This window comes from Myxocyprinus asiaticus, chromosome 12 (genome assembly GCF_019703515.2).
Source record: "Myxocyprinus asiaticus isolate MX2 ecotype Aquarium Trade chromosome 12, UBuf_Myxa_2, whole genome shotgun sequence".
NCBI lineage: Eukaryota > Metazoa > Chordata > Actinopteri > Cypriniformes > Catostomidae > Myxocyprinus > Myxocyprinus asiaticus.
Window position 1 is genome coordinate 31,044,836 of NC_059355.1, and position 25,709 is coordinate 31,070,544.

Below are 25,709 nucleotides of genomic sequence, written 5' to 3' on the forward strand. Positions count from 1 at the left end.
TGCTGCACAGACCCCAATTTTGGTAAATCATGCAGCAAGTCCTTAGCACTCTCAGAATCACACTTCTTAGCACTATATAATTTGGAATAAAAATCCACTGCCAGCTCCCGCATTTCGACTGGATCAGTGGTTACATTTCCAGTTGGAAGGCAAAGGTGATGCATCTGCTTTTGCTGAAAAGTCTTTCTTTCTAAATAAAAAAAAGAAAGAAGTTGGGGCATCCATGTCTTTAACTGTACAAATCCTAGCCCTTAATGTAAAAAAGCTCCAAGCTCTCCTTTTTTATTATTCAACAGATCATTGTGTTCAGTCTTATTATTTACAATGTCTCTTTCCAAACACTCAATGTCTTTTTGCAAGCTTTGTTCAATTACTTTCACCTTTGCTGTGACATGAGAGGTATAATTTTGACAGAAAAATTTGATCTGTGCTTTTCCAACATCCCACCATTCATTGAGATTCTCAAATAGTTATTTATTTTACAGTTTTCCCAAAACAAATTAAAACTATCACAGAAAATAACATCTTGTAACATTTTTCTATTAAAATGCCAATAATACTTGACCACCATATGATGCTCAGAAAACACAGTGGGTATAATTAAAGCATCAATCACTCTGTTTTCCCATGTCTTACCTAAATAAAATCGGTGTAATCAAGCCCCATTTACTTCATTTTCTAATACTTTTAGCCAAGTATTCTGCCTCACTCAATTATTCATCCTCCTCCAAACATCCACTAATTAAAATTTTTGCATTATATTTTTAAGTGCTACACCAGACTGAGCATGAGATTCCTCACCATTCCTATCAATAACAAAATTGGTGGTACAATTCCAATCTCCTCCTAATACTATACACACATTTTCATCAAGCCATTGAAGAGCTTTTTCCAGCTTCCTAAAAACTTCCACTCTTTCTGACCTAATATTTGGAGCATATATATTAATTAAAACAAACACATTTCCTGCCAACTCTATTTTTGTTAATAAAATCCTTCCTTTAACAATCTCTTCAACAGATAAAACATTTATATGTAAACTTTTTTCAAATGAAATAGCTACTCCTGCATTATTATTTGTTCCATGACTAAAAGCACATTTTCCTTTCCACCAATACCCCATTCACTTTCATTATCATTATCTGTATGAGTTTCCTGAAGGAAAACAACATTAACATGGTTTATACTCAAGAACTCTGAAGCAACTTCCAACTTGTTTCTGTTTCTTCCCCCATTTATATTTAAGGAGCTTATTCTCAAAGGCTCCATTAAGAGATGAAATTGAAGAAAGCATAAAGACAGAAACAAAAACAAAAAAATATATACCACAATGTGTTAAACACCCTGTGCAATTTAACCTTTTTAGTTTTTATGAGAAAATGACAATTTCATTCTTACGTAATTTCGTTAACATTTTCTTTAACCAAAATCTTTTTTTGTTTCGTCAAAGCCCCATAACTTGCTGTGCACTGTAACAACTTTAACAAATTAACACTTTTCCACATGTGTATAAATCCTCCATAACCTGTGATCCAATTTCAGAAATATATCATCATCCATCCTTTCCTCATATTTACACAGCTCAGAACAACTTGATTGTGCCAATTCCACATTAAACTCTTCACCATGATAAATGGTCTGCACTTATATAGTGCTTTTTTAACCTTAGCATTTTTCAAAGCACTTTACACTGTGACACATTCACCCATTCACACACACTCACACACCAATGACAGCAGAGCTGCCATGCAAGGCACTAGCCTGACATTGGGAGCAACTTGGGGTTCAGTGTCTTGCCCAAGGACGCTTTGGCATGTGGAGTCATGTGGGCCAGGAATCAAACCACCAACCCTGCGATTAGTGGCCAACCTGCTCTACCACTTGAGCTGCACCATTATTGTTTACATTTGTTTGATCTGTGTTCTCACCACCTTTACTTATTTCTGTTGCAACTTTGTCAGCAGATTTCACTGCTTCTACCATCATATTATTATTTTCCTTTAGAGTTGGGGTACTCGAGCTTGTACTCAGACTTGAGTCCGAGTCATGAGTCCAATTTTAATGGACTTGGACTTGTCACAGACTCAGATGCATTTTTATTCAGACTTGACTCGGACTCCAGCCTTTGGGACTCTGGTTTTTTTTTTAGTTCAGCCGAGTCCATGACATTTGTGATGCAATGAAAAAAACAAAAATTACAAAACAGAAATTAATGAACACTTCTTTTTTTTATTGTGTTTAAGTAAACACGCACATGCACAGGCACACTCATCAGTCAACCAAAACGCTTGAATGTTACTACAGAGACTACTGTATAACATCGACTACCGAGGTGGTTGGCACGATGAAAACATAAAGACGGGTATGTACCCAATGTAATAGAAACTAAACAAGGCCCTTTCACACGAAAAGGTAAAATTGCATGTGGCGTTTGTGCAGCCAAGACAGTGCTCGCATTGCGGTTTCATCGTGGTTAAAAACTTAAAATCAAGAACTTCATTGAGTCAAGTCACCCACATCATGTCTCTCACAGTTTATTAAAAACAGCATATCGAAATAAAAATAGTATTAATATTGGATATTAAGTCTTTTTAGGCATAATGTATCTACACATGTAGTCTTCTGAAGTCTCTTGTGGTCCACGCAGTGTTGTCAGCTTGCACTGGTTCATAACAGCTTGAATTAACTGTGTAACTTTTTAAATAGTAGGGGGAAAAAACTTTATTGCTAAAGCAGACAGCAACTCTAAACAGATAAACAGAACCTATTTTATTATTGATTAACTATTTTCAAAGTATTGACGAGCTGCTTAAAATACATTCTTTTACAGCATTTGCCCACCATTCACAACACAATTGTTATGCACAATAAGATATTAGGATATTTGGGGCAGTGAAATGTTTTATTTATAATTTAATTATAGACTATAAAATAAATGTATTATTCGATAACAGAGTTTATGTATGTTTTTTAGTTTAAATTTTATTTTATTTTTTATTTTTTGTAAACCATTGGGTAACTTATGCACGTCTTTTTTTAACCTACATCTCTGACACTTTTGAAGGACAATTCTGTTAAATTTATGACTCAAAATTTACATTCTCCATGTTTTTGCGGTTAAAGAAGAGCTCAATGAAATTTTCTTTGGTTGGTATTTAAAGATTGCAGACCAACGTGGCAGCCGCTCAAGCAAATATCAATTATTATTATTATTATTTTTTTATCTTCTGCGGCAGCAGCTGCGAGACACACACAGATGCATCAGGGATTTAGGTACACGAGCAGAACGTAGAACTGCCCTGCATTGTGTGGTTTCCCGCAAATTAACTAGAAAATCATGTCCGTGACGACATGGCTCTAATATTATCATTGGCCTTTTCCAGTGTTTTTGGATGTAGCATTTGCATTCAAATCATGAGACATAACTTCTCAGAGAGTGCTAATTACTACTGTGTTGACTCATTTGTATGTAATGTATTTTCCCAAATCAGTTGGCAGATAGAGAAAAAAAAATATTCAGAAAGAAATCTCAGTATAGACTCTTATTTCTTTAGATAGGGATCATTTTAAATAAAACTAAATTAAATTAAATTGACAAATTAAAAAAGAGGTAGAAATAAAAACTACATTAAAATTTGGAATATAATAACCTTGGTTGTAATGACTAACGCAGCTTTCACTTTCTTTAGTCTCTGTTTGAGTGGAGGGGAAAAAGCAACAAATAATTTAAATGTCAACAGAACGCAATATGAACTGTGTTGAAGGACAGTTTTGTCTTCATACACCTAAAGCATATGCTTCTATTCTAAATCCACTTTTAAGTTTGTTCAGCAGGATACTAATCTTAAAATGCAACAGAGGTGTATTTGTTACATTTATATTGACAAACTTTTTTCTTAGTTGTGAAGTTTAAAATATTGATGTTGAGTTTACGGTTACAATTTTAATTCAGATTCATGAACAGATTCATTCGGACTTGGACTCGGCCTGTTATGGTCTTGGACTCAACTCGGACTCGATTGTTTAAAGACTTTGACTTGACTCAGACTCAACTAAGGTGGACTCAAACCCAACACTATTTTCCTTCACAGTATTACCTGATTCAGCCCCATTCACCTCCCTCTCATCTACCGCATGTGAACGCATCTGCTCTGTATTCGGCTCATTGTTAACCTCAGACTCAGCACTAGAGTTCAGTCTAACACAACCTCCACTTGTGCCAGCCCTATGTGGACATGCAAGCCGCTTATGAGCGATGTCCCCACACTTAAAACACTTCATATTACGAACTTGCATAAATCATATATGTCTTTCCTTCATGCAAAACTCAGAATGACACATCCAATTTAGGTTTGTTCAGAAATATCAGTACCTGTCTTCTGAAAGACATCACGTGCTGTAGGGCTTTGTTCTTACATCCAAGTGAAATCGTTTTTAAAACACTCACAAATTTTCCAAAACCTGAGAGTTCACGTTCAATCTCAGCATTTGGAACAAACGGCAGCACATTTGATACAGTCACTTTGGTAGTTAGAGTAAACAGCGGCGAAATAGTACGATAAACGGCACTTACCCAAATTCTGCTGCTTATAAAATGATTAACCAGGTTTTCCTCCTTCACAAAAACCACCACTGCCTTATTCATTCTAGAAGCTGAAGAGATTTTATCATATCCAATCTGCTCTCCAACCGCCAACAGTATTTCCTCCACGGATACTCCGGGTTCAGGCACACACCTGACGCCATGACGGAGCAAGAGCGGCGGTGTTCCCCCTTCTGGGAGGGACGCCATCTCAGCTCCTCCGTAAACTACCCTGCAATCTACTAATTAAACTTTTCCAGACTTTTACTTTGTATTTTAAAACTTTCCAGTTTCCAATTAAACGGGAAAAGGAGAGTAAGAAAATGAAATAACAGTTAAAGACCCAAAAACAATCATCCTCTCCCCGTGAGCACCCTCACACACACCCAAACGTTTCCAGCATGCAGCGAGAGAGAGAGAGAGAGAGAGAGAGAGAGAGAGAGAGAGAGAGAGAGAGAGAGAGATGATTAAAACAGGTGTGTGTCTCCACATGCTGATGGTGTGTGATTATACATTACTTGCAGTCTTGCTGCTGGCTCTCTGCTGAGAGCGTGTCCCAGAGTCACCTTGACTGAGCCTCATGTAGAAATATCTCACTCATTACAACTGCTACTGTGGCCTAACCTGTCAAACAATGAGAGACATGAAGATAGAAGGGAAATTAATCCCAGTTTTAATTAATAAGTAATTAGTCATTTAAATTTTAGTTAAAGCAAAGTAAGGGAGACCGGGGCACGCTTTTTACTCTAGGGAATGCATACTTGTCAACATCGGATTGTGAAAAATAGTGGGTGGCGTGGTGCGAGGAACGGCAGCCGATGGAGTATTTGGTGCCCCCCTAGCCAGTGGAGTTTTTGCCGCCCCCCTTGGGTAAAATGGTGCCCTGTAGGGAGTAGGTAAACCACGCAGACTGCGTAATTTACATACAGGGAGTGACGGTACCGGTTAGTAATACTAAATTGAAGATGAATAATACCAAGAAATTGACCCTGTATTTAGATGGTCCCTTACCACATCCTTCACAGTTTTAGCAATAAATGCTTTTTGAGTTATTAATAATAGAAAGTGTATATCCTTTCTTATATGCTGTGAACTTTTCTGACCCATACATTTTATGTTTTCTTTTTGTTTGTTTTTTTGTTATTTACTTTAATTTTTTTCCTTCACCTGTATTTCTTGTCTTTATGACTCAGTGATTGTATTTATACATTTCTCAGGGTAGGTTTATTTTTTAATGTCAATTTCTGGGCACATACTTAAATAAATATAGCGAGTTTTGGAGAATAAATGGTAAAGAAGAAAGGGACGTTTCAGGCCCACCCAGATGTGCGAATCAAATATTCAAGCCATATATTAGTGAAATCAAATAATCAAAACGCACAGTGTCCCGTGGCTATTTTTCCAATTTCCTATTTTTAACTTGAGCATTACATCGAAATTATGAAAAACAAGTAATTTTTTATTTTTTTATTTTTTTATTTTTATATATTAGTTTTGTAAACGAATAATGAAATAACAAGTCATTTTTTGTTTTTCCGATTTTGAATTCTTAATTGTATATGAAATGAATGAATGAATGAAACACGGATTTAGAAGTTGTGTTCTGGTCATTTTGACCCAGGTGACTTATTTTTCTTACTAATTTATTTTTTACTTAATCCAATTGGAATAAAATTCCTTGACCTTGTTTACATATGGTATCTGAAAACACACATAATTATTATTATTTATTTATTTTTTATTTATTTTTTTTTCATTTTGTTACGCTTGTTGTGTTCCCAGTCAAAAATGGCTGGCCATTGGAAATGAATGGATTAGACTACAAAATACAGAAATATTAAGTGTTCAGGTGCATCCAATCATTTAGATGAGCACATTTGTGGATGTGTGTTTGCACACACAAAGTCCTCGGACATGTGCACACAACACACACACACACACACACACACACACACACACACACACACACACACAATGTGTGTTGAGCGCCCTTTTGTGCATCGTCTTTCCATGTACACTCTTTGATATATATATATATATAGAGAGAGAGAGAGAGAGAGAGAGAGAGAGAGAGAGAGAGAGAGAGAGAGAGAGAGAATAGAGGTCTACATTGGACAAGACCTTTTGCTGGTTTGCAGAATCCTAATGCTGAACGCATATCTCTGGAATGCATATCTTCTGTCACTGTACAATATATCAGTGCCACAACTGAGCCGAGAAATGATACTCATCTTTTAGTATGAATTTCAGAATTTCCTTGTCATATTTCAAGCATTTAATACTGAAATGTGCAACAAACAGTCAGTTGTGTAGAAACATGATGAGCCAAATCATGTAACTATAATACCCATACCAAATTATACAGTATTAAACATGAGATATCTGTTTAATTACATGTCAAAAGGTGAGCTTACTGAATATTTATGTAAACATGAATATTGAGGGCAGAGAAAAACACAACTATACAAACAAAAAAGTATAGATCAAATTAAATAAATGGTAAGAGTAATGAAAAAAAAAAAAAAATAGTAAAAACTTGCCATACCATCAAGAAAATACATTATGTATGTATGTACTGTATGTATGTATTTATTTATTGTAGCATATTTTGGTGGTAATTGTGAATTTGGGCAATCAATATACTCAGTAAAACTGTATTAGTGTAAACATACAATAACTTGTTTGGTGCCTTTATGAACTCAGTCAAGAATATGTGTCAAAAAGTACATCTCACTGCAGCATCTGTGTGTCAGTTCATAAAGAGTATACAAATCCCTAAAGTTATAGCATTTTAGATTCAGATTATAGCAGTGTTTTGAGAGTTTAGCCCCACATCTTCATTATTTCTCAACCATTCTCTCAAAGTATAGCAATAAAAAATAAATACAAATTCTAATTGCTTAATTACTAAAAGTGTATAGGGTTGTTAGCGACCCGAGATATGTAATAGTGTTGTAATATATATTTCCATAAATATACTTCCATAAATCAAATTTTTATGATTATTTCATATCTCTATGCTTCTATCACAGGATATAAGAAGACAAAAAGTTGCCATATTCATACAAATTACTACTATATTGTGACGATTTTCTGCGCAATGATGGTGAATTATCAGTATCCCAGATGCGTGGACGTGTCATATTGCTATTTGTTACTTAAGGTAGTTGTTTCAGTGATTGACTTGATTTTGACATTGCTATTTGATGATGTAAAAGTAAACTATAGCAAGTACAACAGATGAACAGTATAATATAGATATTGCCATTTGGGTGTAATACTGAAATGGTATAAATTGTATGTCTATTTAGACTCAAAAACTGCCTGAGAAAATACACTCAAAAAATATTTTAAGATTTACACATTTCAATTTCATAACAAAATTCCTGAATTGCATAATCTTTAACGAAATTAAATTTATTCAAGATTTATTTATTAAATTTAATTCAAAATTACACAATTCAATTTGGTGGAATTTTGTGATGAAAGCGACATGCATAAATCTTAAAAATAGGCTAAAATATTTTTTAAGTGTTCATATCTGTAGCTCAATATGTTGTGTCTCATGAAATTTTAAGCGTGGAATTAATGAATCTCGCATTATTTGTTGCATTATCTCCTTGATATCTGAAAAATAAAACATTACATTAATATATAACAGAATATATTCTATTATTTTAAACTGTCTTGAAAATGTGTTGAAAATTTGACACTATCTGGGCATTTTGAAGATCCATTTTGGATAGATATATGTATTGAGGAGACCCGAGGAATGTACAGTAATAATGGTTGCATTATAACACCCATGCATTAAAGAATTTCCATGTCAACATTCATCTCCTGGCTGATGTCTATCTCGCCCTTCAGAAGTCTCTCTTAACTGATGTATATGTCCTGGATCTGTCTGTCTTCCATCTCCACCATCTACCTCTTTAACAAATCAAAATCCCTACCTGGATACGTGGTCTTCCTGACAGTGTGTGTGTGTGTGTGTGTGTGTGTGTGAGAGAGCGAGAGTGTGAGAAAGACTGCATACTCCATTACTGCACAAACCCCGTAGGGAACAGGGATGAAGAAAAGAAAACGATGATAATATTGAAGGTAAAAAGAAAACAAGAAACAACTACGCAAGCAGAAAATACAGAGGAAATGCAGTTTAGGTGTGGGTAATGAAAAAATGGGGAGAGCTAAGGAGAAAAGCCCATTATGGACAGGAGAAGATCAAACAGGGACAGAGGGTAGAGTTCATATTGAGGACAGCTCATCCATAAACTGGACACTCTTTAAATCCTGATGTTTTCACTTAAACCGCTCTCTGTAAGTCCTGTCAAAAACAGTCCTCTTTATGCAGAGTGGTATCACTAGCACCAGGAAATAATACGATTAATTTTGTAGGAGCTGAAGAGTAAAATAACAGTGATTATGCTCAGCCTTTCATCACTCTGTCTTTCATCCCGCCGCTCTATAGTCCCTCCGGATTGATGGAAGCCGACGTCGCATTTCCTTCGCGATTGCAGTGATGTCCCTGGCGAAATGCCAGCATTCTCATGATTAATCTGCCTTCTCTCTTCTAATCAGTGTCACAGTGGGAGAGAAATGCCATGTGTTTTAAATGCCCAGCTTTCGCACAAGGGCTGGTTTTATGAGCCTGGCCTCCCATGGACTTGCATAAACACTGCTTCCTGTTGGTAGGACAGCTTGGGTGTGAAAAACAGAAAAATGAGGATGCAAGATTGCAGGGTAGATGGCAGCAGCCTGAGAGAACATATTTTAAATAGATCCTTTTAATAAAGACTTTGTGACCATTTCTTGTACTTTGCACTCCAGCTGGTCTGAGAACCTTTCTAATATCAGACATACTGCTGCCACACCAATACCATCCTGCTCCAGCAAGAGGGGTGTCAGTAGTCTTGGCCTCCTCCATACTACCTAAATGCTGCTACAGCCTCTTCGATCAATTTTTCTGCATGCTGCACTAGAGAAAAGATAAAAGGCAGATATAGAGAGATAAGGCTGAAGTATCTGTTAGAACAGTATCAGCTCAAGGTGTGGAGATGATCTGCACTCTCGAACATAAATTTTTCCATTAGAACCAAGTTGGTTCTACTGCTGGTTCTATGCCATTGGAAAGCCTTTTATATTTTCCTCAACTTTTTGTTTTCCAGTTCCTTACACTTTAAAAATTAGGCAAAATACATACCTTTGCATTGCTACCTTAAGAAATAACTTGATTTAACCTAATGTAATGGGTTGATTTAGTCGTATTGTCAGAAACTAAGCACTGTTTAAACAGGCACTGTTTAAACACCGTCAAGTTAAAAAGAACTTCAAATATTCAAAAATGCATGCCGAGACACCTGTGCTCTGTTTCATTCTTTGCACTGCGTCTAGATTGTTTTTAGTGCAGATGTCACAAAGATTCAACGTTCTGACCAAGTTCAGGCTGTAAAGAGGGGACTGTTGCACTGTTTCATATCATTCTAGATTGTTCTGCACCAAGCAAAGTTTCAGTGCATAAACGGTAAGTCAATGCTTTTTTTCCCCTTCTACTCTAGTGTACTGAGGGGTTGCCGTGCCTTGTTAAAACTGTATGTTTACTGTTTCAGTACTGTTATGAATGTTGCCTATATGCTTACATGAATATAGCCTATTGAAACAGTACTTGCTAGGTAAAGAAATTATAAAGATAGTGAGCGATTTTGGGTTCGGGCTTATAATCTGACGGTATCGTTCGGGCTGGGTAGGGTCAGGCCACATGGTCTCGGGTATGGGTCAGGTTTTATTTTAAGGCCCATGCAGACCTCTAGTACTGGCTTCTTGCCCCAGGTGGGGGGTCATCTTGCCCCAGTAGTGGGGTAAGATGGCCCCTTTTCATAATTTTTAAATTTGTGCTATGACAACAAAATTAGCAAATATTTCTATTTATTTCCCTTGATAATATTTTGCATGATGCATCATCATCCTGTACATGCTAAAAGTTTACATAAATATGCTACAGTTAAAAAGTAAATGAACAAGGGGGCATCTAACATCATCTTACCCTATATAGGAGTGTATTTTAAACCTTATTTAACAGCATAAATATTTAAAAGATTGTTTCACTTTCATGGTAATTATGAATGAAAGACATTACAAACAACATCTCTTTTAAAGAGAAAATAAGGCTTTGGCATCATAGTTTTACACTTGTGCTCATCTTCTAATGACTTGAGAGACTTTAGATGCATGATGACATTTACGGTAAGGGAACATAGTGAGCAACCGTCCTCCCAGCTTTTTACAGTGCACTGAAACGATTTTGCAATCGAGACAGCGCTAAAAATGGCCAACTCCCTGATCAGTGCCCTGACTACTGAACTAGGGAGCTGATTGAGACGCACCCTCTGTCAAGCCCTTATCGGTCTCCCCATCTCCAGCTGTCATCCTACTCACTCACACTCTAATCAGCCACACCTGTTCCCAATCACCTCATAAATGACTCTATATAAACTGAACTCATTCACTCAGTGTGGATCGAGTCTCATCTCAGATCACTGCCCCTTATCACACTGCACTAACATGCACAGAACGGGGGCAGCATGGGAGCAAGCCCCTGCCCCTTTTGTTCACAAATCTAAAGGTGCCTTTTTGGTTGTCCAGAAAAATGGGAAACATTTTAATAATTAAATTAAAACAGTTAAAACAAAATTAAAATATCGTCATAATATCACAATAACAGTAATGTGTTATTATGAGATTTCTTTGTAAATCGTGGGTGTATTAAACAAAATTAAGCGGAGGTGCCTTTTAGAGCACGCGACTGGGGGCAGATTTCTATCGCAAGTGATCCTCCCTATGCCCTATACTCAGATCCCTTGAAGTAGTTACTCTGAAGAAAACATGGCATTACTGTATGAATGTACCCTTCACTAATAGACTTATGGAAGGGCCCTCCGAGAAAAGATTCATTTTCTCACTTTCGTTTTGAACAAGCTTTTGAGTGGCATCCCATCCTGCAGCAGTGCCCTTCAAGAAAGCAAAAAAGGCAGTTTTGAATTCGCCCCGGAGCATCAAAGTGCTGTTACCTCAGACGAATAACAGGTCAGATAAAAAGTCCACTCCATGTATTGTGCTGTAAGTTCATCAAAAGAATAATACTTGATTGCTACCACATTTCCGACATCGCATACCACAAGTGTAGACAGATTTATTAATTATAATGGGAGCGGTCGTGTCGCTTTCAGTGATATAAATTAAATTAGTCTTTTATAGAATATTGACATAAACTGAAGGAGCTGTCTGATTCAGCCAAAGCCAGTTTGGTTTTGTTGAAACTAATAAGCCATTAGACTAATCACTTTCAGAAAAATACCATTAGGCTTCCACAGTACCGGCGCTCCCTATACGCATATTACACAGTCTGCGTAGGGCACCAACTCCCTAGGGGGTCACCATCATATCCTAGGGGGCACCAGAAACTCCACAGGTCGACCTTACTCGCATGTTATACGTTATTCAGGGACCCGGTAGCATTCGTGGAACACAGTTGATCGCCTCGAGTCCTTGTGCTCGCACTTTCTCACCACGCCTTCGCACCGTGCAGCACATTACCAGGGTAATGATACTGAATGATTGATCATGTTCATATTTAATGATACTGTCATGGTACTCCAAGGTACTTTAAATATGCCATGGTTTTACTATGACACATGTCAAAAACATGGGGTTATCACAGACCATGTCTGAAAATAAGTGTTGATTTTTGTAAGAAATATAACAGAATAGGCTATTATTTGTGATAAAGGGAAAATGGAAAAAAATATGTACAGATATATATATATATATATATATATATATATATATATATATATATATATATATATATACACACACACACAAGAAAAATGGTTAAATACTCAGAAAGCAAAGAAATTAGTTAAGTATTTATAATTACTAATCATAAAAAAAAAATTACAATTTTTTTTTTAAAAAAAACAATCAGTGCCTTATTTTTTCTTCCGCCCCTGTACCTGCTAAGGTCTGTGCACGTCACTGTCGCACTGCTAACATTCCCTATATGTTAGCAGTTGTTGTCCTTCTTTGTTTTTGCCTTAAATAGTGCTCAGTGTTTTCTTTGTAGTTTTGTATGTACACTGAAAAAAAAAAAAAAAATGAAAAAAAGATTTTGGGGGTGATAATTGCTATTCCTGCACATTGGTTAAAATTTACCCGAGGAAATAAGATCTTCAGTTTACCTAATAATTTTAGGTAGATTTACTTAATAATTAACAGTAAAATATTTCTTTAATTAGAAGCAGTAAATTTTAATAAAATTACACATGTCCTCTAATAATTTAATTAAAAAACTACCACATACAAAGCCAAAAATAAAATCTATTAAAATAAATAAATTTATTCACGTATGCATGCGCACATGCGTTATCCATGATGAGAGACCGGCCAGTGACAGAAATAAGGGACATCTAGCAGGATCGACATAAAAATGTCATTTGGAAACAGAATTTAAGGTAAGACATATTTGTTTTTCTTTTTCTTTGTGTTTTTGATATTATACTTGGAAAATTGAAAGGAAACTGACATTTTATGCAAGTTTTATATTGGTTTTATCTGAGTGCGAAAGCTTTACAAGATCACATATGGTCCGATTGCCAGCTCAGAAACATTTTACAAAGGGCTGAATAAAATCCTTTATTGTGGGTTTAGATAATGTGATAAATTAACATTAAATTTGTTGTTTTGTAATTAAAGTGTGACCAATCTTTATGTTATCGTGCGGTGCACATTTTGAATCTGAGTATTTCTGACACTGCAGGTTTTGCCACCTTTTGGAATTCAAATCGTGCAAAGCCAGAAATACTGACAGACAAGATGCTTTTGTGTCGCGGGTAAGCAGAAAAGTGCATTTCTGTTTAGATGACATGATGATGTTTTTCCATGCATTCTACTCATTTTGGTCTTGCTGTTAAAAAAAATCACTGTAGTGAGAATCACACTTGTACCAATTGAAATGAACTGGGCCTCACACAAGACACCAAAGTATGTGGTGATTTTTGATCACACTTTACTTAAGGTGTATGTGTGTGTGATTTATTAATATTAGACAGCCCCTCCCTCCATCCTCGGGGAAGGTGTTGGATTCCGTTTCTACAGCCTTGGACACAAAGGAGCTGAGGAATGCGGATCTCCTGGAAGCACTGAGAGGGTTCTTGCAATCTGGAACATGCAGATATACAGCCCTTATGTCGGCGTAAGCTTCTATATCTGGAACACGCAGATGCATGAAACTTGAAGAGAAGGTTTGCTCGCAAGAGCTAAACCTTGTCACTGTAGTTATCTCCCTGGAATAGGGATTCCAAACTTGCCGTTGGAATGGTCTCTTGTAGTGAGTCTTGGTACCTGGTCGATCTTCTACTGGTCTTAGGGTAAACCTTAGGATGGGGGGTTTGAGAAGGAAGCACCCTTGGACCAATGAGAAGTCTTTTCCAACGTGATGGAAGGTCCGGGGCCTTACTTTCTGAAGTATCTGGTAGTTGTCCGAGCAGCTTATCTGATGGCTGTGCTTGGCATTTGTTTGTGTTGGTCCTGCCACTATCCAAACAAAATGGACCACTCTTCTTTGCCTTGACAGTTAGGGAGGGGCTCTGCCATAAACTGGCTCCTGGAATGTCCTCTGGTCCGATTGTTCACCACATCATGGAAAGTTGCCAGCATCTAATTTAATAATTAATTAATAATTTTCTTTATTTATCACATATTATACATTTGCACATATACAGTGAAATTCTTCTTTTTCACATATCCCAGCTAGGCTGGGGTCAGAGTGCAGGGTCAGCCATGAAACGGCACCCCTGGAGCAGATAGGGTCAAGGGCCTTGCTCAAGGGCCCAACAGTGGCATCTTGGTGGTGCTGGGGCTTGAACCCCCGACCTTCTGATCAGTAACCCAGAGCCTTAACTGCTGAGCCACCACTGCCCTACAAGCGACATACCATCTCGCTGAGGCTCAGGTATGTGTTGCATTATCAACAATGAAGGAATCATTGTTCTACCACTGTTGGACTGGGATACAAGTATGGACTAGCCATCGGGATTAAATCATGCAAAGCATCCGCCGGCCACAGCGTGAGAGCAGAACAGGACAACCAACGGTCTCTCACCGGAGCAGCGCAGCCCTGACGAACCTGCCTTGTGCTGGCACCCTCATGTTCAGTGGTAATCACAGCACGAGTTGAATTTGAATTCAACACAGAATTAGCTGTTATACATCCATGTGATATGGAAATAAGTCTTTCTTTTGCTATCATTTTGAGACCAATGAAGATTTAGTTAAGAATAGTCTAAAAATGTACAATAATTATAATGCAAAAAAAAAAAAAAAAAAAAAAAGTATTAAAAAATACCCAATTTTTAAAAGGGAATTTTGCCTGTTTTACAAAGGTAAATTGCACTAACTATCTACATTATATTAGCTAGACTTTACCTGATATTCCTAACCCATATATTGCATGCTAAAACCAAAAACAATTCCTCATAGAAAGTTGGTACAATTACAGCCTCATTTTTGGGGGGTAAAATCTGTAGGTTGTTTTTGTCATTGTAGTCTTGTTTTGGTACAGTATTAAACGATCTGCACTTGGGTTCACTCCGACTCCCATCCAAAATGTGACATTATTCTTCCATTGAACTATCAGCCATATCACCAATTTCACCTCTTATATTGATGTGTAGTACATAAATTCCCTATGCAAAAGCACTTTGAGTGTAGTGTCAGAAAAGCGCTATAAGTGTAAAATGAATTCATATGTTAAAGGTGCATTCAGTAGTTTGGAGCCAATTAAAAAAGTTTTACACATTAACAAATTAATTGTGTTTTTGTGAAGTTTGATCCAAATGAGATGAAAACTGTACTCATAATAGTTTTCTATAAAAAGTGTTTTATTCTACATGGTGAGGGTCACCCCCTTCAATGTGTTCAGTGTGCCATGTTGAAATCACATGACCCATGGTGTTTCACTAAATGTCGAAGAGAATCCTCGCGCTAATTGACTGCCGCCTGCGTAGATACTCTATGCTTAGAACGTTTGTTTGGTGACGCCAAGAGCGAAAAGAATCAGAATGAGCTTTATCGCCAAGTATGCTTACACACACAAGGAATTTGTCATGGTGACAGAACACAATGGAACATACTTTTTTATCGTGCTTTAGCAGCAGAGTCAATGGGAGATCTAGTAGCTGTATTGCCGAAGAAGCAAAAAAAAAGGTCTGAAGCAACTTGCTTCAAGCAAGAAAACAGAAAGACCGGCAAAGGCAAAAAACTAGAGTAAACGTCGGTAATGGTAAGGCATCTACGTCTTCATTCATTTAGTGCAAAGTAGCTTGGCACAGTGATTGTTGTGGATTTTGTGTAAACCATGACGTTGTTTGCTTGGAAATAAAATGAATTCTTCAAATACAGTATTCATGGACATGCTAAATTTGATCATCAAAAAAAATAATAATCTTTCCTTTACCATAACATTTTATATCGCTAGATAATTGAGGTTTATTTTATGCTTAGCAGTTCTCTAATAAAGGTAATAACTGTCTTTAGAAATAATGTGAAACTTAGACAGATTATTGATATGAGGGACAATAATAATCTATCCTTAACAGTAGAAGCATGTTCACTTGATTTCTGACATTTGTTTTTAAGCAATTATATTATAGGAGTAATAAATAATTTTAGAAATTACCTAAAACGCTGACATTTTCCAGATGCAAATGAAATTCCAAAGCTGATGGGGGCAGCAGAGACGATCATGCTGATCCACGTCAAAAGATGCCAGTATAGCATCTAACACCACTGTAACACTGGTACTTAAATACACGAAGAAGAGCAATGCTAATGCTAGCTAGAGAACTATTGAATGCCCCTTTAATAAGAGTGTTGTTTATCTTCATCAAAGCAAGTAATATTTCAGTTTTAAATGTTTAATCGTATAACATAATATGAACATGAAAATAGCATGTAATGACTGCGGCTCTGAATAGCTCCCAGTCATGATCACACACAGGCGATGTCCAGTTAAACTCAAATCATGAGATTCATCCATCAGAAGAGTAGTGCCGAAACTCACGTATAGTGTTCTTCAGCATATTGCTTGCAATTTTAAATTTCAATCACAGTTATCGCTAGAGAGCACAAAGTTACATAGTGCAGCTTTAATCTCCATGAAACCATATAACCAAATGAAGGCTGCATCCAAAAACAGGGAAATGCTGCCTTCGGATGCTGTATATGGAGGAAGGATGAAAATAAGGTGCTTTTCAAACTGTTCTGAGACCAGTTTCCTTAAGAGTTCCATTCATTCAAAACAGCTGTCAGTTAAGCCATTAACTGATTAGGCAGCAAGTCAGCTGCCTACATTTTTGGATGCAGACAAAGTCTTGTAGGACAACTTGTCTTTTGATCCAAAAGCTATTTGAGTGCTATGTCTTTGGTGAAGGTCCATCACTGTTTAGTCTTATCTTCACAAAATTGGTTTCCAGGCAAGTCATAATCTTAAATTACTGCTGATTCAACAATGAACAGTAACAGTAGTGCATAGTAAACTTAACACTTCATTCTGCACAAACACATACACAAACACAAGAAAAAAATACTCTACTGACAATACTGAGTTTTGTAATTTCTGAGAGCTGTCTTCAACCCAGAGCAAACATACATTTTGATTCTGATGAGACATCAGGTCCTGTGTAACTACACAGCTTATCTGTGCCCTCTGTTGTTTCTGCTGGTGAGGATGTTCCACTCAATGCCAGTCAACAAAATACAGTCCTCATCTACACTCCATGCCTCAGCACCAGCAAAACTTAGTTTGTGAAAGTGGTTATCCACCATGATCTTTCTAAAAAAAACCTGGTTGATCAAGGAAGATTTGCTGGTTAAGATACACACCAGTTCCCAGCCTTTATAACAATGGATATGTATAATCATAATCCCAGGAATATGCTGAGCTCCCTGACCTCCTCAAAGGTCCAGAATTCAATGGTTAGTTCAAGATAACAGACTGAAATATAATTTTTATGTTGAAAAATAGACTACAGATTATCTGGGTGAAATGGACTGGACAAAGGCTTAGAAAAGTCCTTCTTTTCACTGCACAACCATCTAAAGCTGGCTATCAGATGGAAGTTTAGTGTGTGACTTTGGCCACGTTTACAGCATATTAGCTTTCAGGTTGAGCCTGCACAGCACTGTCAGTGCTTGCTGACCAGTCATGTAAGATGAACTAATCATCTCAGACATGATCAGATGCTGCTCGACCTGACTGGGTTCATAACTACAGTGGGCTGTGGCAGGGGTGGATTATGACTAGCAAGGGCCCCGGGGTCCAATTATCTTTTAAAGTTGAGATCTATGCAATCGATTCCGTTCTGTTATTTACAGTCAGAATAATTCAAACACACAGCACAGATGTGGTAAAGAAACCGCTCAACCAAAACACGTTCGCTGATCAGCCACTGTTCTTAAAGAGACAGTACTATTTTAACATTTGTTATATATAATGTAAATTAATGTAAATACTACAAATTGTGAATCCAATATGCACATATTTAAAGGGTCCATAATAAATTATTAAATATTTTAACTTTAAATATTGATAAATTTAACAAATACAGTAGGCTCCTACAGTATCTATGCAAGGGTTTGGTGAAATTTGGCAGAGTTCATAAAGTTCTGGCTTGCGCTGCTATGTCTTTTCTAACTCATCTGAATGATTGGGTGCATTCCTTTCAGAAGTGATCATCTCTACACCCTATTTCCTTCAAAGAAATTACCCTAAATTGAGAGAACTTTTGAAGGGCTGAAAGGTGTGGGGCTCAAAAACAGTGGTCATTGTTCATTTTTGGGGAAATTCAGTTTGGAACGACCCTACAGCTTGGCTACCATTATTATTCTTCCATCAAAAAGCCCTGCTAAGGCATCATTTAAGCCTTTTCAAAGTGTCCAAAAATCTCCTAGACTGCTTTACATTGACAGAATATTTAAATGAGCTACGAGTCTGTTTTAGAATATTCTTAATTTCAAGCTGTCAAAACTTGCACACAAGCCCTTTAATCTGCTTTAAGATGCTTTCTTTCTTCCTTTCTTTCAAACCGGTAAAAAATTCTAATTTTAAGCATTTATAACGTCATTCCCCTTCTGTCACTCACTTGACGTTGTGTCGATGTAGTGTCTGCCCAAGGGAGACCATACTGCAGAAAATACATCACAGGGGGTTACCGGAGTAACCGGCACCTGCGGAGCACCTATTCCAGTACAGGGCATATTAGCACATGTACTGGGTCCGGCTGCAAATTCCTCCACTGAATTCCTGAGCCACAGGGCTAGGGAGGAAGGACATCCAGGGTTCATGTGTTCTTGAACTCGCATGGCAGAAGAGCACACATCTTCACCTCATGGAGGGGAAAGGCGCTATATGCAAGCGATACACCCAGCCAGCTGTTCCGTATTCCCAAACTTACCTGTTCGTACCTGACAAAACACGGGACGAAACCGGCTCAACCCAGAGATTGTAAAATCTCGCAAAGGTATTGGGTGTTGCCCAGCCCGTTGCTCTGCAGATGTCTGCTAGAGAGGTGCCATTGGCCAGTGCCCACGAGGATGCCACACTCCTTGTACAGTGTGCTCGTATTCCCAAAGGGGTGGGCACGGCCTGGGCCTCGTATGCCAGAGCGATGGCATCCATGATCCAGTGGGCAAGCGTTCCCTTTCCGCTGTCCGCCGAAGCAGACAAAGAGCTGCTCAGAGCGTCTAAAACTCTGCGTGTGATCCAAGTAGGGATCCACCTGATCTCGTGGGAACCTTGGGCACATAGCCCGGTCGGGGTCTCAGGATCACGTGAGAGTCTACCGGACCGAACTCCAGGCAAGTATCGCAGACAGAGAATGCCTGCAGGTCCCCAACCCTCTTGATGGAGGTGAGCGCAGTCAGGAGAACCATCTTCAAGGAGAGGGCTTTCAGCTCCACTGACTCTAGAGGCTCAAACGGGGCTCTCCGAAGGCCCAGGAGGACTGCAGAGAGATCCCAAAAGGGGAAGAGGCGTGGCCTAGGAGGATTCAGGTTGTGCTTCCCTAGGGTCTAACCCTCCACTGCATCACACCTTCAAGATGGAGGGGGACAGCCGCCCCTCCAGCCTCTCCTGCAGGAAGGAAAGCACTGACCCGACTGCGCATCTCTGGGGGTCTTCGCCTCTGGAAGAACACCAACTCGCGAACAAACGCCACTTCAGGGCATAAAGCTGCCTCGTAGAGGGAGCCCTAGACTGAGTGATCGTGTCTACCACTGCCAGCGGCAGGCCACTTAGGTCTTCCATGTCCCATCCAAGGGCCAGACGTGGAGATTCCAGAGGTCTGGGCATGGGTGCCAGATGGTGCCCCGTTCCTGAGAAAGGAGGTCCTCCCTCAGGGGAATTTGCCAGGTAGGTGCTGTCGCAAGGAGCGTGAGGTCTGAGAACCAAGTCTGGGTGGTCCAGTATGGGCCCACGAGGGTGACTTTGTTCCTCATCCTCCCTGACCTTGCACAGGGTTTGTGCAAGTAGGCTCACTGGGGGGAACACGTATTTGCGCAGCACCCGGGGCCAGCTGTGTGCCAGCGCATCTGTCCCGAGAGGGGCTCCCATCAGAGAATACCAGACCAGGCAGTGGGAGGATTCTTGGGAAGCAAACAGGTAGTGAGAGCGGACGAACTGGGAAGTCAGGTTCGGGCAGAAAAAGATGTCCTCCATGACCTTGTCAGCTCGTCGTGCACTTCCGGGAAGAAAGGGACCGGGGGGTGGGGTGTGGCCGTGAGCGGTGCCCCGAACCCAGGAACCAATCATCTAGCTGCGAGGGCTCAGGGGAGGGTGGAGGGTTCCAGTCCAACCCGAAACTTGCGGCGGCCCGGGCAAGCATGTCGGTTAGCTCTGCGTCAGACTCAGACTGGGTGGGCAGACCCAAAGGTGGCAGCCCAGTCGAGTCCTCATGAGTCGAGCTCTCCGATGCAGCGATCAAGGACTCATCCTGCTCACGAGCCCCGAAAGAGATGTTAAGCTGGCCGTTAGGCGAGCTGGTCTCATCTTGGAACTCGACGGGGGCAAATGAGTGTGCTGGGGAACGGGAGGTCCGCGGGGATTTACCCGGCGAGACCCTGCCCATTGGAATCCCCAAATCGCCTCAAGCGCCAGCCGGGCCGGCCTTTATACTCTTTTTAGTGCTGTCGAAGCGCCCAGGGGCGTACTCTGCACTAATCGTGCAGAAGGAGAGAAAGCCGCTGGAATGCGCAGTATATCCAACAGCATACGCTTCTTCGAGGTGAATGGACTGGCAGTGGAATTCAGCTCGCTGACAAACAACCGCTCGGCTCCGAATGAGTGGTTGCGAGCCAGCTCCTTTTATACCCTTATGTCCGGGGGAGTGGAGTGCAAATTCCACTCGCCAATTCTCATTGGCCTTTTCTGAAAGATCAGAGGTGTTTGGGGCTCCCAAGAGCGACCCCTAGTGTCACTACATTGACACAATGTTGAGTGAGTGACAGAAGGGGAACTATTTTACACTTTCAGACAAGGTTTTGTCAGACAACATTTAGACCATAACAGTTTATTTTTCCTAACCACCTAAGACAATTTATTTTTTGTAATGTAGGGCAAACATGCAGTTATAGCAATGAATAGTATAATAAACATTTTTGTTTGACAGCCCTTTTATACAAATAATAAAGCTTAACCACATAAAGCCTAACATATGAAATAATAAACCTGTTTATCTATAAAATAATAACATTTTAAGCATGTTACTTGAATTCAATAAATACTAATTTTTAAAAATCTGTAAACATTTAAGCATTATTTTTATTTTTACTTTATCAAAATCAGCAAAGATTTCACATAAAAAGATGAGTGCATCAAAATATGAAGGTAGCTATTTTGGAAATTATTTTACAAGGTCTTGTACTTCCAGAAGAGCATGGAAACTTTCACCAGGCAGCGTTATAAGATTAAAGGTCAGAGTGGCTCACAAAATGTAATTAGAAAGGAAGTCAGAAGGGTCCTATAAGAGGGCTGGGGACCCTCATAGTCACAGAGCCCCGTTGAGGGTCTAAGCTGTGGGGCCCACATATTTAAGCATATACAAGCATTTATGCCCCCTCCCCTGGCACTGGCCCCTATGGGCTGTGGGGATCTGGGTCAATTGCCAGAGGCACACACACATACAAAAGCATGCCAGCTTTTAAGACGTGTATTATAATCTGTTTTCACACATAAAGGAGACAAGATGTACATAGTGAGAAAAAAGCACCCAGTGGTATAAAGTTGTATTGCTGGTTAACAACAAATGCCCTAGTGTGTAAATATGCAATTTGATATGTTGAAAGGTTTGCATATTTTCTGTTCTTGTCATCGGTTTTCTCATATCAACTCACAGTCCCAAAGCAAGGCAGCAGGGAGTATGCTGAGATGATTGTATCCAGTAGCAACTAAATCTGAGTCTCTGCCACTCTTCAAGCTGTGAGATTTAGAAAAAATTTTCTTTCCACATACAAATTCTACAATGACTTACTACAGTTTAGCTGGTTTATATATATAAATATATACCCTTCAAATATAACCCTTCAAACTAAAGTGGAGTGTGTCTCATTTAAATGCACTAGATAATTCATATACAGAGATTGTGTTGTCTGATTTTTATACTTCTATATTTTGAGGGTTTTTCACACTTTTTATTTTTTTATTTCTGGTGTGTATTTATTTATTGGATGCCATTTCTTGGAATTGATGTAGTGTACAGATGTCTCCAGTTGGATTGAGGCTTAATGGCTCACTCCGCTTTCTGAGCACCTATGTTGTCCGCCTTGAGCAATACCACTCTGTATCCTATACAGTATGAAACAGTTATTAGCTGGTGCCCAATAAATACTACTTTTAAAAGTAAAGTAGTATTAAGCCTACTTTTACAATATGGTCCATTGTAATTGTTCACCCCCATAATCAGTCCCAAATCACAGAAACACAATATTTACACCTGTATTCCCCACACTGAAATGCATGCAGATGACGTTTAATGCAGTAAGGCTCATCAGAACCAGTCTTGTGCATTAGTTTCTCAGTCTTTTTTTTACAATATACTGACTACTGTAAATTCAATATTCTTGAAGGTTGAAAGTTTTCCTGCTGAAATCAATCAGTGCTTACTGAAATTCAAATCAATGCCCCCAGTGTTTGAAGTTAGAAGTGCTGTTGAACGTACGGGCAAGTTTCCAGGTGAAATATCCACATAGTATGGTGGCGCAATGCTGCCACATACTTATTATTTTTTTCACTCAGTTATGTTGTAAAAACAAAAACATTTCTCGTAATAACAAGATACTGTCATGAAAAAAACATTTTTTCTCGTAATATTGAGATATACCATAAAAACGAGATCTGTCATTTTAGCGAGATGTTTTGAGTATCTTACAAATTAACTTAGGCTACATATCACTTTTCATGTCCCAGCCCACCTGTGCTTATAGTTCAGTGTAGGCTACTCAGTGGCAAATGAATCCTACATGTAAAATTGTTTTATTTTGTAACATTTTGTCAAGTCAGCATGGATTTTTCTCTAGAATCACCAGGTTTTAGAGGAACATATTCCCAAAAATGAAGCTGGACAATGTTTTCTGAACCATGTTAGTGTAAACTGGGTGGAGCCAGAGGCAGGGAAGACCAAGGCGGCGCCGGAGGCTCGGAGGAGCAAGGCGGAGCTGGGGGATCGGAAGACTGAGGCGGAGTCAGAGGATCGGAGAGCCAAGGTGGAGCCAGGTGACCAACAGACCAAAGAGGAGCTGGAGGGACCCTGGTAAAGCCGACAGGCTGAATGACCGCGTTGGAGCTGAAGGAACGCAGAGCCGAAGTGATGTCGAGGGATCGACAGGCCAAAGCGGAGTCCAGGGCTCGGAGGGTCTAGGCGGAGTCGGATGTTTGAAAGTTCTCCGTGTCTGGGATTTCTCAGAGGGCGATGATCGAGCCGGTGGCTTGGGGGGAACCGGCTGATCAGGAGAACTCAGGGTGGGCACAAGGGCGGTAACCAATTCTAACTCAAATAGCTCAAAGAGCGATGGCTCTGGAACGGACGAGGCTTGCAATGCTGGCTCTGGGATGGACGAGGCTTGCAATGCTGGTTCGCTGGCTGTGGCAGACATGGGCGTTGGCTCATTAACCATGGCAGGCTTGGGCGTTGGCTCGTTGACCAGAGTTGAGCCTGAGACATTGCATGGAGCAGACTGAAGCTTGGCTATGACATAGCATGGAGCAGGCTCAGGCATGGCTGTGACATGGCATGGTGCAGGCTTAGGATCTGGGGCAGAAGGTGGCGCAAGCTCAGCGACTATGACATGGGACCCTGGCTTGGCAGCCATGACGTGGGACCCTGGCTTGGCAGCCATGATGTGGGACCCTGGCTTGGCGGCCATGACGTGGAACTCTGGCTTGGCGTCCACCTCCCCCACAGTGAACGATGAACCACATATTAGTAGGGCAAGGTCAATATACTGAGCCAGGCTGTGGGTACTCTGACCGCCTGGCATCAGGGAAGAGATTGTCTCATTCAGTCCAAAGCGAAAACAGTCCTTGAGGGCAATCTCATTAAAATCAACCCAGCTGGCCAGAGCACAAAATTCCTCAACATATTCCTCAATGGAAACGTTTTCTTGGAATGGAACCGCTGGATTCATCTTTATCGGTCGAGTATTATATAATGCTGCAATGACAAAGACGATGATGATGAAGTGTAGAACCCAAGTGCATTTTATTACTTGAGGCGTGAAATCCAAATACGTGACTACAAAACATAAACATGAACTAGACTTGACTTGACTTGACTTCCAAACAACGTTACATAAACACAATACTCGACTATGGACAATGGCAAACATGAGGACTAAATACTTGGACTTGTGAGAACACATGACAATGATAACCAATGACAAGACAGAACTGATAACAAGATAACTATACTGATAACAACCCAATGAAACAATGAACCAATTGGGACAAGACACAAGAACATGGGAAACACATGACAAGATCACATGACAAGGAAACAGGAACAAACATGGCATGGAACAAATTTAGCAATGTAAAAGACATGAACAAAAACACATACAGCTCTGACAGATCTCATGAAATTTACGTGAACATGACAACATTTTTGCAGTTGAAAATGTACGTGCTGTATAACACATTTGGCTGCAGGTTTCCAGTGAAATGTCCAGCTGGAGGCGCCAAAAGCAATTAAAATTGTGTCGTATTCAGACAAGGATTTAAGGTGAATTTTAGTTGGATGTTTTTAAAAAATAACTCCCTAACGTAAAACTTCTGCCTGACCCTAACCAATTGTGTTTTAAAATATAAATGAGACATTAAAAACAGACATCCTTACCTAATCAGAGCCTAAACCTAACCATTAGTGTTTTAAAATTTGAGACGTTAAAAAATATATCCTTACATAATCCATGCCTAAACCTAACCATTAGTGTTTGAAAATGCAGAAGCGAAATAAAAAAATCATATTTTCTGAACCAACCACATCATTTCGTGCCACTATTATGACTCTGTAATGTTACATGTCAGCTTGAATTCATGGCTGGACTTGAACCGCAGGCCTCTGACTCTAAGTCAGATGCTCTATCTGGTGAGTTACTACACAAGGTAATTATATAGAAATAGGTCGGTCTGTAATACAACCATTAATATTTTTTTTTTTCAAAGGATGCATTAGAGTAAAAGTGTGTGGATATCATAAAATAGCAGGGTCTGAGTAATAGAGTGAAAAATAAGTATTAAGTCATAATCAGCCATTAAAGTCATGATTTGAGTTAATAAAAGTTAATAAAACACAGTTGTTGTAGCATGTCTAGTGTTCATTTCACCTGGAAACTGCAGGGAATTGAATCCCGAGACACGTATAACAAGTTTTGCAAAAATATATATAGTATCACGTTTTCACAGTGCAACCAGGTTGCATTTTTTTAGTTGTAAATTATATAATACAATCAACAGGAATGCATTTTTAACTCTACTCCCTAACCAAAACCCCAACCTTAAACCTAACCTTCAGTGGAGTTCAAT